Source organism: Saimiri boliviensis, chromosome 21, assembly GCF_048565385.1.
Source record: "Saimiri boliviensis isolate mSaiBol1 chromosome 21, mSaiBol1.pri, whole genome shotgun sequence".
In the NCBI taxonomy this organism is placed as follows: Eukaryota; Metazoa; Chordata; class Mammalia; order Primates; family Cebidae; genus Saimiri; species Saimiri boliviensis.
In genome coordinates, this window is record NC_133469.1 from 22671259 (window position 1) to 22684703 (window position 13445).

Sequence of the window (13445 nt, forward strand, 5' to 3'; positions counted from 1 at the left end):
AATTACATGCAGAAGCTCACAGATTCTCTTCATCTTCTGGCCAACAGTTACACCTCAAGGTCAGATTTCAAGCTCAGTATGAGACTTTACAAATATCCCTTTTTTTGTAAGAAGGAGGCATGAGAGGTCTGTCGACCATGTCCTGCTGATTATAGTTAACTACCTCCATTTATTAAATTTTCTTAAGTGTCAAACATGACTGGGCACTTTACAGAAATCTTTTCATTTCCTCTTCACAACAATCTGGTAAGAAATCATGATTCTCACCATACAGATGAGAAAACTCAGGATCATGGGGTAATTAACTTGCTCAGCTAATAAGCAGAGGAGGACAACATTTGAGCTCCGGAGTGCCTCACTTTAAAGCCCTAATTATCCCACATCCCACAAAAACTCACAGGTGTCAAGAATAAAACACAAACTAACACCTCCATGGGGAGACCAGACCAACCAACGGGGAGTGGTTGAACTTCGATTGCTCAATAGCCTGACATACAGCCAAGCTCGGTATGTGGTTCAGCCATGAACACAGCTCCACAGGCAATCCAGATCTGGACTTACGTGGCGGGGGTGGGCTGCCTTTTCCCTATGCTGCTGTGTTATCAACACTCCTCCTGACCAACGGAGGAGGCTGTGTTAGGCCCCCGGGATTCTGTGCATTCCTGAGCTTAAACTTGGCAGACCGCTGTGCTGCACTCGGACACCAAGTACAATTCCGGACAACAGATTTGAGTGTTGAAATGAATGAGTCCCTTGGTCTAAGCTAATGCTTTGATACCCCGAGTCTAAAAGGACTAAATGGAAGGATGGCAGAGGGCGAGGCTGCTACTCACTTGTGAAGGTCAGCCCACCATTCTCCACACGAGTGCTCCTGGCTCGAGCTGACATCTCAAGGTCATTCAGCACATGCTGCAAAAACCATCTGGGTAACACGCAGTGACGGCTAAGCACACATCTACATAGGCGTTAGAGCGGACGACCCGCGTGAGTCCCAGGCTCTCGCTCCTACCCCTGGCTACCATGTACAGCACCCAGGCTCCCAGGAGAGGGGTGCTGTGTTTTGAACGTTTGTTCCCTTGGAAATTCATGTAGAAATTTCATCTCCAATGCGGCAGTACGCAGAGATGGGGCCTTTAGGAAGTCATTGGGATTAATGACTAATCTATTCATGGATTAATGCGTTATGGGAGTGGGACTGGTGTCTTCAAAAGAGGAGGAAGTGACTTGAGTTGGCACATTCAGCTCCCTTGCCATGTGATCAGCCTTGCGCTGCCTGCAGAGTCCCCACCAGCAAGAAGGCTGTCCCCAGACACTCAGCTTCAGGCATTCTGTTACAAGCAACAGCAAACACATTGAGACAAAGCAGGTGGGGGAGCAGGGCCTGAGATTCAGCCGGCACCCCACTCTAGCAAGCCACACACTGGCTGAAGACCAGTGCCACACAGAAGGAGGGCTGCACCTCCTGCCCCCTCACAAAGGTGCTGCAGGGGCAAGCAGTAGCCATGCATCCCTGCCATTCCCCCGGGGAGGCCAAACTCCAGAGGCAGGGCAGGAAGCCTAGAAGGCTGGGATGAATTCTGGAGAGTGAATTTCGCCACACGAAGGGCTCTGACTCAACCCTCTGTACCTTACAAAGAACAGACCTGGCCGGGCGCGGTGGCTCAAGCCTGTAATCCCAGCACTTTGGGAGGCCGAGGCGGGTGGATCACGAGGTCAAGAGATCGAGACCATCCTGGTCAACATGGTGAAACCGCATCTCTACTAAAGGTGCAAAAAATTAGCTGGGCATGGTGGCATGTGCCTGTAATCCCAGCTACTCAAGAGGCTGAGGCAGGAGAATTGCCTGAACCCAGGAGGCGGAGGTTGCAGTGAGCCGAGATTGCGCCATTGCACTCCAACCTGGGTAACAAGAGCGAAACTCCGTCTCAAAAAAAAAAAAAAAAAAAAAAAAAAAAAAAAAAAAAAAAAAAAAAAAAAAAAAAAAAAAGAACAGACCTGCCTCTGCAATTCTATAAGATGACATCAATCATTTCCAAAGGAGCTACACAAATACTGCTTTCCACACGTAGAAATGAAAAGCCCTCCCTGGCAGGAGAGTGACTGGGAAACCAGGCTCCTGTCTTTATATTAAATTAGAGCAACTGCTCTCCTCTACAGCAAATAGTCTCAGTCACTTCTGCCTCCCTAACGCCAGAAAGAGCTACTCCACAAAAGACACCATGGAAACGTGGATAACCAATTTAAAAGACATCGGGACCTGCGACATTACTGCACAAACTGATGACCTGAGCCCTTTTCTGCAGGCACAGATGTACACACTGTATTTACTGAAGGTACTCATACTCCCCTAGAGTCGAAGCATCACAACTGGCAGTCCCGTATCACTCCTAGGTCAGAACATGCCTTCAAAACACCAGAGAAGGCCCCTGGACTTCAAACCTCTGAAGTTAAGGACAAAAGCCTGGGCAAGGAAATGCCACCATCTGATTTTTTTAAATGTATCAATCAACTGTCATTTTAATTATCTGCCCTTTCTGGGCCAGTTGGATACAACTTCAAAAATAAGACTTCTTGTGGGGAGAAGTATTTGTGAATCAGCCTATGAAGAAGAGAAGTGATCCTGCCAGGCACGGCGGTGTGCACCTGTAGCCCAGTGATTCAGGAGGCTGAGGTGGGAGGGTCGCTTGAGCCCAAGAGGTTGAGGCTGCAGTGAGCTATGATCGCATCACTGCACTCCAGCCTGGGCAACATAGTGTTACTGTGTCAAGAAGAAAGGAAAGAGGAGCAGGAGGAAGGAAAAAGAAGAAGGAAGAAGAACACGGATTCTGATGAAGGCTGTAAAACCCATACAACACAACTTTAGAAAAGCCAAACCCAACCCAAAGATCAAAGGGAACAGGGAAGGACTAGTTCCATGAATAGTCAAGTCTACTGGCAGAATGCAGGGAAGAAATGACAACTTTGGGAGTAAAAGGAAAAATAAGCTCATGACAAGATGCAAAGGGAGGATAAATCCAAGGATGTACCATAAAAACAAAAGCAATGGCAGCCAGAGAGAGGGTCAGAAAGGGAAACTAGGCAGAGAAGAGTCGAAACAGGCAGAGAATACTCAAGCACTTAAAGAACAGATCTGTGGACAAATTTCTCAAAGGAAAGGCTATGAGCCCTACCTCACAGGACAGGCCAGCATCACATAGCTCAAGAAGTATTTAACCAGGGTAGGAGGATTTACACAAAACAAGCCAAATGCCTCATAAACTCCTGTGGTATCAGACCCTGGACAGAATTACGAGCCCACCCACTCCTCCCCCAACTACCCACTAAAGAAAGCACGAGACACCCCGTTATCGGCCATGGGATGAATGGACCGAACAGAGCACTTCCTCCGCCCTGTATCACGCAGCAGGTGCTTCATCCACACAGCCGAACCCGACGGTTTACCTGCTCTCTTCATCTTAGAACAAGTCTTCACTCAGAACTGCTACACAACATTTTTCTCAGCCTGCATTGCCCTCAGAGACTCAAAAGACTCCTGTCCAAAGAGATTCCATCATTAGAGAACAATGTCACCAATGTCAACACTGGCACCAATGTCAGCCTTGAAAATCAGTCATTCCAGACTGGAGATGACAGCTGTCAATCAGTGGATATTGATGACGGCAGGTGTGGTCTTGAGCACGTTCCCATTCTCAGCTTTTATGGAAGAAAAGTGCATGGGGCTTGGAGAGAGGCCAGTGGATATAAGGACCTGCAGGAGACCCCGAACCTGGGTTCTTTGCAGGAGACAAGGGGCTCCCCTGCAAAGACAGAAGTCAGAAGACGGAAAGTAGAAACAGGTTGAGCTTCAAATGCAACATCAGTGCAACAGCGGTCATTGTTTGTAAAATTCAGGCAGCTGTCAGTTTGAGAAAGAACTATCACTGCTTTCCATGTGCCATTCTTGGGATACAGGAATTGAGAAGTGATGAAGAAAAATGTATTTTTACTATACTGTGAGGCAGCTGTTTGGTCGACCTTCACAGAGTATACATAAAGCTCATTAGAATCATCAAGGAACTTTAAAACTACACCGATGTTCAGGCCCCACTCCAGACCCATCCAATCAGAATCTGCGATGGCCTGGGACAGGCATGGTAATTCCCTCCCAATCCCAGTCTAAAGCACCCCCAGGGCCCGAGGGGAGGAAAGCAGAAGGCAGGCCTGGGGCTGCAGCACAGCAGAGGAACAGGCAGTGGCTGCCCCGCCTTCAAGCGGGCCTTCTCCCTTACCACCTGTGCAGCAATACCACAACGACCAGGAGAGGCGCCCAGCCACACAGCACTCAAGGAAACGACCTGCCTCGTCTCTGGGCGTGTCTGTTTTGTTCAGGAAAATGTGAACCAGCTGCAACATTCTGTCCCTCCAGAGGTGCAGCCACACGGCAACATAGCTAAAGATAGCCTGGTGACTGTATGCTTGCAGGGACGCACAGAATTAAGCGCAGCCAAGTGGGCATTCCATGCAGCGACTGACTGTGGAGGAAACTCCAGCTGTGGAGTTTCCTCTCACCCACCAAATCAAAGCCCAGGGTGCTCCAGAAGGGTACATGGAGCCCAGCCCCACCAGAGCAGCTCTGTGGCTTGGGAGGGAGGCTCATCCAGTCTTCTGCCCTTGCCGCCCCCTGTCAGACATGCCTCACCTCCTCCACTTAGCCTAGTGGTGTGGTTTTACCAGCCAAGCTTTCCAGAAGCAGCTGTTAAGGTCTGTGCAGATCCATGGGCATAAAGTGGCAAAGATCATATGTAAAATATAAGGAGAGCTGCTTTCAGATGCTCAGAGACCTCACCGAGTCTGAAGATAGTTGCCAGCAGATCCCTGATGAAAAGAGTTTCCTGAGCAGGACTGCTGCAGGGACACTGCAGGGGCCCTCTGCCAGAGCCTGGCCTCACGCTGGGATTCTGGGGGTCTGAGCAGCTACAGAAGACCAGCACCTAGAGACGACAGTGACGCCGCCAGGCAGCACCGGTGAGCCAGGCCCATGGTGTCAACCCGGGCAGTCCCAGAGGGCTTCAGCCTGATGGGTGCTGCCCTAAGAGACCCAGGCCAGGCCTGCTCTGCCGAATTCTCAGCAGTGCCACCAACCTCTCTGCAGCACAGCAGACCCGGCAAAGCCCAAGGTGAAAGCAGATCTCACTGAGCAGCTTCTGCCCTCAGGCCCTTGAGACCACAGGCAGCGCTGAAACACACACCAGAGCCACTGCTACGAACCACAGTTCCCTTCCTGGATGGACACATGCTGACGGCAGGAAGAATTCCCAAGCTCTGCAGGAACCGAGGGACAGTTTTCTGATTATTTTTTATTTTCCTGAAATCAACTCCTCTTCCTACTCTTTCGTGGGCCAGTAGAAGAGGTTTCCTTGAAATTGCATCAATTCTTCTCTCTTTTTCTTTTTGAAACAGTCTCACTTTGTTGCCCAGGCTTGAGTGCAATGGCTGATCTCAGCTCGCTGCAACATCCGCCTCCAGGTTTCAAGCGATTCTCCCGCCTCAGCCTCCCGAGCAGCTGCGATTACAGGCACCTGAAGGCACACCCGGCTAATTTTTTGTATTTTTAGTAGAGATGGGGTTTCACCATGTTGGCCCGGCTGGTCTCCAACTCCTGACCTCAGGTGATGCTCCTACCTCAGCTTCCCAAAGTGCTGAGATTACAGGCATGAGCCATGTATCCGGCCGCATCTATCTTTCCCTTAACAGAGAAGATTAAAGCAGATAGGCAAAATATCTCCAGTGCAAAAAGTATTGTTGCTTCGTGAAAAACAAAAGGTTTTTCCTGATGTGAGCAGCCCTTCTACTCTAGGTGCGAAAGCGAGGCTGAGCTTTACGAACAGATCAGGTGATGCGCAGCCATGGCTCTGCTCCCACCTTTCCATCTTCTTTGATAGCGTCAACTGGAGGGAACAAAAGAGCAACAGCTCTGCTGTCTGCTGTTTCGGGGCCTGTCCCATAGAGAAAACAATCGGTTTGAGCTTTATGCCATGACATCACCAGCCACCAATCAGCGCAGAGAAGGTGGAGCAGGTTTTGTCTGTGAAACCAACCACTGCGATCCTTAAATTGCAAAGGGTAGCGCAGGTGTGAGGTGGGGCTTTTCTTTTACCTTTTTCTGCTTGAAACTATAGAAGACAGTGAGAAGCAGAGGACAAAACCTTTCTATGGAGAAAAACAGGCACCTCAAGGCTGCACCTGTGCTCCTGCCCTCTCTGCCTCCCACCCCTGCGACACTGACAGTGGAAGCCTCTGTCCCAGGAGGCGGTCAGTAGCACCTGCCCAGCGCTCCCAGCCAAGGAGTCGGAGCTTTAGGAAAGCTGTTGACTGTTAGCTGACTGCATGTGTGCGCGTGTGTGTGTGTTTGCAAACAGGGTTCCATTCCTGTAAAAGACTTTGGCTGACATGGACATTGTTAAAACCTCTACGGAGAAACCCGTGTTTACTTGTGCGTCACAGCCAGAGGTTCTTGGGACTTGATTATTTTCAGCCACTTTTCTCCCAGAAAACACTGGCCATCTCATGAATGAAGCCGTTTAGCCAAGGTTAGAATATGCAAGGAGGAGGTGGCAGTGGGAGAGGGCGCAGGGTTCCAGGAGAGCAGGGGGTGAAGAAGAACACTCACAGAGCAAATATTGTTTACAACTGCAGAGCCAAGCTAATGTGATCTCCCGCCTGCTCGAGCATATTATTACATTAAGTCCCGAACAATGAAGTCGGAGGCAGGGAGGGCAGAGCCGACACAGCCTCCGCTCTGCTAATGGCACAAGGGCCACATTCCACGCAGAGTTTCAGTGCGTACCAGCCTCCTGGGAGCCTAGCAGTGCTGGGCGGCAGGGAGCACGCGCACCCCCCAACGAGGGGCGGGAGAGACAGGAAGGTTTCAACAGAAGGGCACTATACCCTTCCACATGCCGCTCTAGGGGAAGGCAGGTGGGGGAAACTGCATTTTTAACTGAAAATAGGGTACAACCGAACATGCTAAGAGAAGCGCAGGCTGCTGGGTCCTCCAACAGCCATTTGAGCGGGGAGCAGGCCACGGCGGCAGATCGGGGAAGAGGCTGAGGCGGAACAAGGCTCTCCCCACAGTTCCTGGGGACCACTGGACTGTTCACTTCCAGTAACATCACTGCACACCTCTGAGATCATCAAACTTACTAGAAATGATAAATATACTATCAAATGCCACTAAATATGAAGGTCTCACTCAGACACAGGCGGACTTTTTTTTTTTTTTTTAAATAGTACGACCAGGTGTAAAATTAAGATTAAGGCAGTAAACACAGGGTTTAATACCTCAGGCTGGACTGCCTATACCTATTAGGGCTGAGTGCTGTCAAGTCCAACCCTCCCTGACTCCCAGGAGAAAAGCCTCAGTCCTCTCTCGCACAGCCCTTCGGCCTCCACCTGCCCCCGGAAGGAAGCCTCCATCCGGTATTTCTTTCCCCTTTTCAGCTTAGCCAGTGGTGGCGTAACAGGACTGCCAGCTGACAGCCTGAGTCTGAAAGGCACCCGAGGGCCTGCGTTTCCTTCACCCTCGACCACCAATGCCCATGAAAATCCAAATTTAGAGGGAGCTTCGGCACCGGCCCCCTTCACCCTCCATCACTGATGCACATGAAAATCTAGGAGGGGACCCTGGGGACCGGCCGAGACAGAAAGCAGAGTCCTCAGCCAGCTCCCCAGGGGCCTGTGTGCTGCCAACATCCACTGTGGGATCTGAGCGCCCCTGCACAGGGCCTGTGGGAGCAGAACGGGCACCTCAAAGAAAAACAACCTGAAACGAAGGCACCACCCAGGAAGACCCTTGAGCATTCACTCCCGGGTGTCCCCCGAGTAAAACAGCAGGATTCACATGAGGACCAGGTTTCTTCTCCCTGAGACGTAGAGAGCAAGGGGTAACACGCACCCCACTGCCCAGAGAGAGGAAGGGGCTTGGTACAGGCAGCAGGTCCCACTGCCCTGGGAGAGGAAGGGGCTTGGTACAGGCAGCGGGCCCCTCTCCACACAGCCCTGCATGCCCCGATTCGACCATGGACCGACCTCCCTCCTCCACCGAGGATGCCTTCCAGCCCAGCCTCCCACATCAAAGACCACTGTCAAGGCTTCTCTTCTGCCCAGAGAGCAGAGAACGAAGGGAGGAGGGAGAGAAGAGGCTGTGTTTAGCATTAGACTGAGACAGAAAGGATGAGGTGGGCCACACAGGCCCAGCCCCACAGGAGCACGTTCGCTCAGTGACGCAAGGGCCACAGGCGCTGAAGGGCCCAGCTGCTCTGTCAGGTTACAGGGAGGGGCAGACACGGGCTCAGAGGGATCCGAAAGCAATCATCTTATCAAGTTATTCAAAATTCAGACGGAATGTCAGGACAGGAAATCCGCCCTGTGAACAACAGGGTATTAAGTGGAGGAGAATGTCACAAGCAGGTACAAATGACTCAAAGCAGGCGGCACTGCCAAGTCCTTGGTGGGGCTTTCCCAGGAGTCTCCTGTGGCTGTCCCAGGGAGCACAGACAGGATGCTCTTGCCAGTTTTAACCAGAGCAGCTCCAGCTGCCTAGGAGGCCAGGGAGGACTGCATTCGGGAGTGGGCAGGCACCCCTACTCCCTAAGAGAACGGAAAACAAGGACTGCAGCCTCACAGCTTGTGAGCATGTTAGAGCAGCCAGCACAGCTTGCATTCTGACCCTCTGCCCTGCATTCAGGACACCGTCTGTGTGAAATGACGACCCACATGTTTATTTACTTCGTGCACACACACGGCCCAAGAGAATCCTTTCATTTACTGTAGGGAACCACCTTATAAATGGGACACATTTTTATATGTGCAAAAGATCCCTCAAGCAAGCCTCTGTGAGAATACTGACCTGCAGTCCCAGAATGTCTCAGCACATGCGACAGAGTCACCTTAGTGCCCCACACACATGCAGACACAGTCACTGCGCACACATGTGGACACATCCCCAAAGTACCAGGAAACACAAATCCCAAACCCCAGGTGACTGGGGAAAGCTCCTCTTACCCGAAACACAGAGGAAAAGCGGCCATTCGCGTGATGCTTAAGTCAGGGTGACCGACCTTCCTCTCCTCTGTTCCAAAGCTGCTCTACTCCAAGTGTGCGCATCACAAGAGGGCTACGTGTGACCTGAGGGGGTGGTGGGCAGGTTCCTACAAGGGCCTATTTTTAACCTCTGGTCTTTCCTGCCCCTTTCCCTGGGGAACACTCCTCCCTCTGCTCTCCAGCACACGGCCCAGCTGAAGCACAGGATACTCATCCCAAGCCAGAAGGTGGGTGGGGAGGGCCCTGGTATCGCCTCTCCATACTTCAGATTTCAAAGACTATGGTCTGAGGAATTTGGATAAAAGTGGGAGTGAAGAAATTGTTTAAATCACAAAGGAAGGAGGAGTGAGACTTCAGCAGAGAGATGCGGCACGTCGACTATCTGCTGTCCATCTAAGATCAGGGCCAGGCTGCAGGGCTGCACCTCTGGACTGGCACCCTCTCCCGGCTCTGTTCTCCCAGGCCAGCCCACAGCCCCTGCACACATTCATCTTGCAGCCTGGGCCCTGCCAGCAAGGCTGTGCCTGCCAAGACAGCCTCTATACACCCAGAGGAGAGCGGGCCCCCCAGCGTGGCCCAACTGCCCGTGAGACAGCGTTTTCCCTTCACGAAGAGGTAACCGGGAGAAGGAAATCCCTTAAGGAAAGAGGGAAAGACCTGGGTGCCCGCCTGGCTCCAAACTCCAACCTGTGGCTCTGCTTTCCCTCACCCTCTGTGTTCTGTCCACGCCGCTGAGATGGACTGCAGTGTGATTTCTCTTCTGGTAAGGAATCACATGAACTGAACGGTGAATTCTACGCATTCTGGTTTTTTATCAATCTGTCATTGTAAAATCAGAAGTAAGCGAAGATGCCTCAGTCCCCTCAAGAGTAAATGTTCTTATTTTTATTTGCTCTGTTGTCCAGGCTGGAGTACAGTGGTGCCATCGGAGCTCACTGTAACCTCCAACTCCTGAGCTCAAGCGATCCTTCCACGCCAGCCTCTCAAGTAGCTGGGACCACAGGTAGTGACATGCCCCACCGCACCCAGCTGATATTTTTTAAAGTTTTTTGTAGAGATGGCTTCTTGCTATGTCAGGTTAGCCTTCCTGGGCTCAAGTGATTCTCCCACTTCAGCCTCCCAGTGAACTGGGATTACAGGCCTGAGCTACTGAACCCAGCCTAACTTGATGTGGTTCACCTTCAAATCGCTTCAAATACACTTACAAATTATCCACATATACCGTGTTTTCTACCAGATAGATGTCATGTGTTTAACAGCAAAAGGTTTTTTAAAAACCCCACAAAACTGCCAGTACAGATCCAGGACACCAACTCTAAGGTCCCGGGTCCTCAAGCCCCTGCTCCTGTAAAGCAAGGCACCAGAGCTTGAAAGCTCAGGAGGTGACCTACCAGATGCCTGTGGCATCCACCTCCCTCCCGTCCCCACCACCCGAAAAGAAACCATACCACTGTATGGCAAGTCCCCACTTCGCTGCCTGCCCTGCTCTGGCATGGCCTTACTCCCTCCACACAGACCTGCAAGTGCTCCTGCCCCCGCAGGAGGATGCATACGAGCTGGGGAGGATGTCTCCACAGTGCCACTACAACCTGCTGACTCTCCGACTGGAATCCGAGAGCTCCCAGGACGGTTACTTTGGTAGACTCCACTTCTTGATAGTTTGTTTTGTGCAGCAAGGGTACTGGCGGGACATGGCGGAGTCTGAAGGTGGGGTATGGCAGGGCGGGAGTGCTCTCCCTGCCCACCTCCTGCTCCTCCCTTCCCCAGTCCTCACACACCAGCTGCAGGGCATTTGACACCAGGCACCCGCAAGACACAGACCCCGCTCCTCAGAAGCTTGGGGCTCATCCTGGAAATCAGGGAACTATACGAGAGAAGATGGAATATGAGTCTCAGAAAGTTGTCTATTTTGTTCCTTTTAAAAACAAGATTTCTCAGCCAGGTGCAGTGGCTCACGTCTATAATCCTAACACTTCAGGAGGCTGAGGCGGGTGGATCACCTGAGGTCAGGAGTTCGAGACTAGCCTGATCAATACAGTGAAACCCCATTTCTATTAAAAATACAAAAATTGGCTGGGCGTTGGTGGCTCACGCCTATAATCTCAGCACTTTGGGAAGCCAAGGCAGGCGGATCACCTGAGGTCAGGAGTTCAAGACCAGTGCAGCCAACATGGTGGAACACTGTCTTTAAAAAAAAAAAAAAAAAAAAAAAAAAAGGGCAAAAATTAGCCGGGCGTGGTGGCGGATGCCTGTAATCTCAGCTACTTGGGACACTGAGCAGGAGAACTGCTTGAACCTGGGGAGTGGAGGTTGCAGTGAGCTGAGATTGCGCCACTGGACTCGAGCCTGGGCAACAGAGCAAGACTCAATCTCAAAAAAAAAAAAAAAAGACAACTTAAGATTTCTCATACCAGCAGTCCCAGCACTTTGGGAGGATGAGGCTGGTGGATCTCAGAGCCCAGAAGTTCCAGACAGCAGCCTAGACAACATGCTGAGGGAGACCCCATCTTTACAAACAATACAGAAACTAGCTGAGCCCACATGGTGGCACATGCCTGTAGTCCCAGCTACTCGGGAGGATGGCTTGAGCCCAGGAGGTAGCAGCTATAGTGAGCCAAGATCGTGCCACTGCACTCAAGCGAGACACTATCTCGAAAAAAATAAAACAAAATTTCTCAAAAATTAACAAGAATCCAACTAATGTAACTGAACACTTAGCTCTGGTTGAGTGCATACACCCAGCTACCACTTATGGGCAAACACTGTGCCACGATGATTCACTTGCATTATCTCATTTTATCTTCCAAGCAACATTATGAGTATAATGTTACCGCACTGTAGAAATCAGGCAACTAAATTAAGGTTCAGGAAGCTCAGGCACAGTGAGCGATGAAGGAGAACTGCCGTGCAGAGGGTGCGCTGTTTCCGACACCAGTGCCCCTCCCCAAACAGCGCCTCCCCTGGTGGGTCCAATGTATTAACTCCACCCTCGCTGACTTTTTCTTGCCCTTTCTGTCATGAACTTTCTAAGTGTGATGCCACATCTTTCCAGCTGTTCCCTGTATGATCTGAAAAGTTTTCAGATAAAGAGTGACTGTCAGTAAATCTCCAATACTACAGTGCCTGCTTAATGCCAAGTATGCATCACGTGCTGCAAAGGGTCCAAACACAAGATAGATCTGTAAAGCAGAGGACTACAGCCAGGCAGGGATCCCTAAGAAAAGGCCGTAAGTACACGACGCAGGGGCAGATGCTCCCCGTGTGCACAAAAGGCACCTGGGGAGCCTGGCACAATGTCAACCTGGGTCCAGCAGGCCTGGGGAGGCGCCAGAGATGCTGCGCTTCTAACAGGCTCCTGGGCCAAGTGCATGCTGCTGATCAACAGGAGCTAAAGTGCTTCCAGAGGGTCCCTGGATGGTCTAGAAAAGGAGAGATGTGATCAGAAACAGCCTGCAGAGGACTGAGTAGAATCTGGAGAAGTGTGGGGCGGAGTGCCATCAGGAAGAAAGGAAACAGTACTTTAGAAAGAGGGAAAAACTGAGGCCAGGAAGAAGCACAAAGGCACAGGTCATTCACAGGGTATAGCTGTCCTTTTTTTTTTTTTTTTTTTTTTTTTCCTTTAAGACAAGTCTCCCTCTGTCACCCAGGATGGAGTGCAATGGTGCTATCTTGGCTCACTGCAACCTCCACCTCCCAGGTTCGGGCGGGTCTTGTACCTCAGCCTCCCAGGCAGCTGGGATCACAGGCACCTGCCACCACACCTGGCTAATTTTTTTTTTTTTTTTTTTTGAGACAAAGTTTCACTCTTGTCGCCCAGGCTGGAGTGCAGTGGCGCAATCCCAGCCCACTGCAACCTCTGTCTTCTGGGTTCAAGTGATTCTCCGGCCTCAGCCTCCCTAGTAGCTAGGACTACAGGTGCCCGCCACCATGGCCAGCTAATTTTTAAATTTTTAGTAGAGACGGGTTTCACTATGTTGGCCAGGCTGGTCTTGAACTCCGGACCTCATGTGATCCACCCGCCTTGGCCTCCCAAAGTGCTGGGATTACAGTTGGGAACCACTGCGCCCGGCCAGCTGTCTGTTTTGAAACACGTAACAGCACTTCCAAATTGCGCCACGTGGTTGCCAGGACTCACAGGACGACTCCCTTTGAACAGAGTTTACTGACCAGTATGAGAATGAGTTCCGGGAGGGAACAACTGTTGCTGCTGATCTGAGGAGGAGTCACACTCAAGACAGATGTCTTGCGGAGGGCAGCCCCACCAACGCCACTACTTGGTGAGGCTCAGAGGCTAAAGCCATGAACTCTGGCACACCACAGCCTCTAACCAAGGAATGCTCTGCGAGACATTTTTAAATACTCAC

The 13445-nt window shown here is 51.2% G+C and overlaps 1 protein-coding gene across 19 annotated transcripts in view; it reads right to left on the minus strand.

The window, feature by feature from the left end:
• MICAL3 (microtubule associated monooxygenase, calponin and LIM domain containing 3) overlaps positions 1–13445 on the minus strand; it is a 296358-nt gene that overhangs the window by 151245 nt on the left and 131668 nt on the right. The gene's annotated exons all lie outside the window — the stretch shown is intronic.